This window comes from Desmodus rotundus, chromosome X, assembly GCF_022682495.2.
Source record: "Desmodus rotundus isolate HL8 chromosome X, HLdesRot8A.1, whole genome shotgun sequence".
NCBI classification, from domain to species: Eukaryota; Metazoa; Chordata; class Mammalia; order Chiroptera; family Phyllostomidae; genus Desmodus; species Desmodus rotundus.
In genome coordinates this window covers 59,913,609-59,919,077 of record NC_071400.1, presented here as the reverse complement: position 1 = coordinate 59,919,077, position 5,469 = coordinate 59,913,609, and the positions used below count along the sequence as shown (strand labels likewise).

Genomic DNA, 5,469 nt, shown 5'->3' with positions numbered 1-5,469 from the left:
TGTGTTCTCTGTCTGAGCAATAGGTGACTGCATTCATACAGCTGTCCAAGCTGGAAACTGGGGTGCCATCTAAGACTCCCCTTTCCCTCTTCCTGTCCAGGTCTGGTGCCTTCTGTAACTCTCATCTCTTCTCCCAACTCTCAAGCTCCAAGCTCCCAGCACACTGAAGCCACACTAGAGTTTTTGCTGATTCCCACATAAGCCTTGTTCTCTGTCTCCAAATCTTACTTTTGACTGAGGGTCTCTTGTATTGGTTAACTCATACTGTACTCATGCATCTAACAGAAAGTCATCTTTAACCACCAAGACCCAGTTAAGTGTCTCTTCCTGGGCTGCACTTCTGCCCCCGCACTCATAACCCTACACAGTCACTGTTTCCTGTCTCTGTCCTCCCTTCCTCCTGTATATAGGAAACACATCTCATGCTTGTCCACTCACCCAAGTACCTGGTATGTGCCTGAGTGGACACACAAGGAATACTTGCAAAATGAATAAAGGAAGGAATAAAAGTTAATTTCAAATGCATTTTATGATCAAGGTAATAGTTCAAATCAGTTGATTAAAAGTGTGTCATTTAATAGATGATGTTGGAATTACTGGCCTTGTGGGGAAAAATTGGATTTCCTACCTCACACTCCACACAGAAATAAATTGCAGGTGGCTCAGAAATTTAATTTAAAAATAATAAAACCATACAAGTACTAGAAGGAATCTTGGGGTGGGGACAGCCTTTCTAAGTATGTCATGAAAACCAGAAACCATAAAAGACAGAGAAATTAAAAACTTCTGTATGGCAAAACTCACCATAACTGTTATTAGGCAAATGACAAATGAGGAGCTATCTGTACTATATATGACAGCCAAAGGCTTAATCTTCCTAAAATAAAAAAGGGCTCCTATCAAAGCAAGCAATAGGAAAATGGGGGCAAAGAAGGGAACGGACAATTCACAAAGGAAGACTTGCTGAAGTCCGTTAACATATGAAGGAAATGCAATTATTCCCACCCCTCCATCAGATATGTAACCATTAAAATGGATTTGCAAAAACTGGGTTACCTGAGGTGTGGGAAAATGGTCACTCTCATGCACTAGGAGCCATGGAAGTGCGAGTTGACCTTTCTGGGATGGGGAAATAAGTAACAAAATGAACAATGAGGACTTCTTTTGATTCAGCAATACCAACATTTAGAATTATTTTATTATCTGATATATAAATGGTCCATGTGTATAGTATGTGAAATGTAATGCACATAAACATCTACCCACCAGCCAGCACTATTATCTATGCCTTTCATCCTCAGTCCTGGTACTCCAGATGAGCTTACTGGCTTGGGATGAAAGGTCAACTTCTTTGCTTGTGTCCTTGATCCCATTTCTTGCCATCTACTCAGGGACATCCAGCTAACATTTCTCTCTTTCCCTTGAGTCATCAATGATTTCCTCTTGACTGGATCCTTCTATAATTCTTCCCACCATATAAAGTTTTTTCTTGATCCCATCTTCCCTTCCAGCTACTCTCCATTTATTTCCCTTCTACCCTTCTCCGTAACAATCCTGGAGAGAATCATCTACACTCCTTGTTTCTGATTTCTCTTCTTTCTTTCTATCTTTTCCAGCACTCCACAGAAATGGCTCTTGCCAATGCCACCAGTGCTCTGCATGTTGTTAAATCCAATGATTAGTTTTCAGGACATGTCAGCAGCATTTCACATAAGAAACACTCCTGGAAACACTTTCTCCTTGGCTTCCAGGACATCTCACTCTTTTGCTTTCCCTCCTACCTCACTGGCTCCTTTTAAGTCTCCTTTGGCTTCTTCTATTGTCTCTACCTCACACAACCTCTTAGGACCTGGGACCACCTCTTGGGACCCGGGACTCAGTCCTTGGAACTCTTTGCCATGATACTTATTTCTGTGGTGATTTCTAGCCATTTTATGTCTTTAATCATCTGTACACATCTCCTGACCACATGGGCAAAGAATTCTCTAGTCAAATTGGTCTCCAACTTTGGTGGGCATCAGAATCCTTTGGAGGGCTTGTTGTACTGCTGGACCTCACTCACATAGCTCATGATTTGCTTAGGAATCCTTTGCATTTCTAACAAGATCCCAGCTGATGCTGATGCTACTCATGGGGAAATAACTCTTGGAGATCCACAGGTCTAGGGATAGATGATACCCAGGAGCAGAAAAATGGGCTTATAGGATATGTGCATGTTCAACCTGATAACAGAACATTGATTTTTTTCCTGTCAGCAATGTGTGAGAATGCCTAGTGCTCCTTATCCTTGTCAACACTTGATGTTGTCGTATGTGCTACTCTTGCCAATGTAGTAGATACAAAGTGTTAGCTCATTGCAGCTTTGAGTTGTATTGTTGGAATTTATGCTTAGGCAGCAACAGCATTGGGTGGCTGAGAAACATAAGTACTAGTATGCTCATTGCAATGATTTTTTTTATACTAAAACAAGTAACAGCCTATGTTTTTATCAATTGGTATGTTCAAAATTTACAACAGGGTACTACTATGCAGCTGATCAAGATGATGATTATAGGTCTCTAGTTACGAACATTAAAAATGCCTGTAATATATTGTTAAACAAAGGGGGACGCAATTTACATAAGATGAGGTTTGAGTTACCTTTATTTTGTTTTTAAAATATTTTCTATAATGTTTCATTTTTTCAAATGTACATATCTCTTTTTGTGAAAAAGGTGATTTTCAAAACAATACATCCTTATGTTTGTGTTTGTATATGCTAGAAAGTATCTGATGGGTTTCATATGATACTGATTTGAGCAGCTCAGGCTAGGCAGTGGGTTTGTGTGGGCTGAGTAGGAAGGCACTTTGAGTTTTCTCTTTATTCCATTCTGTACTCTTTGAGTTTTTATGACAGTATTACTTTCATAATAAAAAAAACACACACACGAAACAAAACAAAACAAAACAAAACAGAAAAAAGAGCTATTCTTAATGCCCAAGCCTGCCCTGTCAACCATTGCCAGCCCCTACTGCTGCTGGCCCAGCCTGACCCACCAAGCTGTGCTGAGGCCCCTGCTGACTTCACAAGTAGCCCACTCAAGTCATGCCAGACCACCTCTGGCTGAGGAGCTTTGGAGCTGCAGAGCCAGGGCCAGTAGTTGGGCTGCCCAGGAGGGAGCTCTTTCTGCTTCTGGGTGCTGCCTTGAGCCCAAGGGTAATGTGTCACCCCCACAAAGCCTGCAGCTGTGGGATCCCCCATGTTCTGTGCTGGAAGGAGAGGTCAGCTCCCCAAGAGGCCCAGAGAGAAGTCACTAACACTGGCAAGGAGCAGACTGACTGTCAGAGTCAGCAAACTCCAATAACAAACCCGTGCTTCTAACAAAGCAGTTGAAGTTTGTAAAGGTCAGATCTAAGAAGAAATGTCTGCAAAATATAGAGATGAAATGTACAGGTGAATGTGAACTCATCTACAATATACTTGTATAGCAGAATCTGGGGTCACCTCAAATTGAGAAAGAATTAATTTGATCTAAAACAGAGACTTTACATAGCAGGGACTGGATGCACATGGAACTGTGTATAGTTGTACTTTTCTTGAAGGCTATCTTCCTTGAAGGTGAGCTTTCTCTTCACTGTAGCCCCTCTGAGGTATTGGTGACTGCCACGTCAACATATGTGCTCCCTTCACAGAGCACATCATGTGGTCATCATGTGGTTTTCCTCTGCCTCACAGCCCATGACATCTAGAACACAGAAACCAGCTCCCATTCCTGCCCTGCCTCTTTGTAACAGGCATGGGTCCTGGCACATACTAAACACTCAGTAAATGCTGAAGTAATGGAAGGGATCATCTCCAGAATAGAAGGAAAACAGAGATGACATTTTGAAAATGCTGAGGTTTCACAACTCAAAGCAGAGGGTGACAAATGGGTGTCCCCCAGCATCACTATCCACTCTGCAGGGGCCCAGCATATCCATCAAGCAGGTGGCACACAGGGTTCACACTGCTTGCTGGGTTCTAGTCCAAGACAGCATCTGTGGACATGTGGGTCCCTCCCCAAAGAGAAACTTGGAGGTGACAATCTCTTGAGTATACACTTCCTCTTTAATAAAACAACTACACAAAACACAAACTGAAACCCAGTGGTGTGACTTCGTAGCACAACCCACCCCACACACACAACCCATCACACCATGGATGGCAGGGGAGCCAGCCATTAGCTGTCCTTGCATGATTACTGCATTTGGCCACTTAACATTTGTGTGGAAATAATATTTATTCCCAAGTAGAAGTCCAGTAAACACATGGTGTTTTATTTTTTGTCCCAATGTTTTCCCTGACAGAATACAAGACAAACACTCAGTTTGCTTGAGTTTTAAAAGGATATTTCCTTTGCCCCACCTGAATGACCAATAAAGATGTAAGTCCAATTGGCAATGTGAAAGGGGTGTGTGTGTGTGTGCTGTGTTTTAAAAACAGGTTAAACTGTGCTTTTTAAGTTTACATTTTAAAAGTCAAAATTATCCCAATACCCAAATTATATAAAATTGTATGAAGCCACCCAGAAGGTATTCCCTGAACCTCAGACCTTGTCCTTCTTCTTGTGATATAGGACAGAAAGAAATGAAACTTGGAGGCAGGCTTCAGGTGGCTCACATGCATGTCCCAGGTGCCTGTCTTGTGCCAGGCTCAGGTCCTAGGTGGCTCTGTCTGGTAGGGGAGACAAAAATGCCCAAGAGACTTAACAAGTCACTGAGTCCTGAGGGAAGAACTAGTGTCAGAAGGAGGAGCCACTGAGATGGGGTGGGAGCTAGTGGAGGGTAAGGTAAGAGGGAAATTGGGAGGAGATTGAAAGAGATAATCTATGAAGAATAGACTGGAGGGGAGCCTGGATATGGCAGAGACTATACCCATTTAGAGGGGATTTCCACTCTTCCTTGAGCTTCAGGTCTAAGGAAGGAGGAGGCGAAAGTGGAAGGCAAATCATGTTTTCCTGGGCTGGTTGAGCACTTGTTCAGGTCACATATCTTGGCCCCAGGCTGTGGGCACAGGGGACGTGCACTGGTCTGTCAATGACTGCAAAAAGGAGGGAGAGAAGAAGAGAGGGAAGGAAGGAGGAAATCTGCTGTCATTGAAAAACCACCATCAGATCAACGCTTTTTGTAGCTTATCCCTATATGTAAAAGTTGAGCTCACAGTTTTTAACCCAAGACAAATGTCTTTATTTCTTTTTTTTAAAGATTGTATTTATTTATTTATTTAGTGATGATGAAATAAAAACTTTATTTTTTAAATTAATTGATCTAACAACAGTTTGTTCAAAATTATAACAATGTATTTGATTTTGTATAATGTATGTAATTATATATAAGTGAAATAAATGAAAGCAAGAATGCAAGGAACAGAGGGAAAATTAGAATTATTGTGTTATTTTTAGAGAGGGGAAGGGAGGGAGAAAGAGAGGGAGAGAAACATCAATGTGTGGT

At 41.8% G+C, this 5,469-nt stretch overlaps 1 non-coding gene across 1 annotated transcript; it reads right to left on the bottom strand.

Annotated features, from left to right (window-relative positions):
• Positions 1-4,308: 4,308 nt before the first annotated feature.
• Positions 4,309-4,435, bottom strand: LOC112296360 (small nucleolar RNA SNORA27). Its single transcript, XR_002973874.1, has one exon. It is a non-coding gene; the product is annotated as a small nucleolar RNA SNORA27 (small nucleolar RNA).
• Between the last annotated feature and the right edge of the window lie 1,034 nt (positions 4,436-5,469).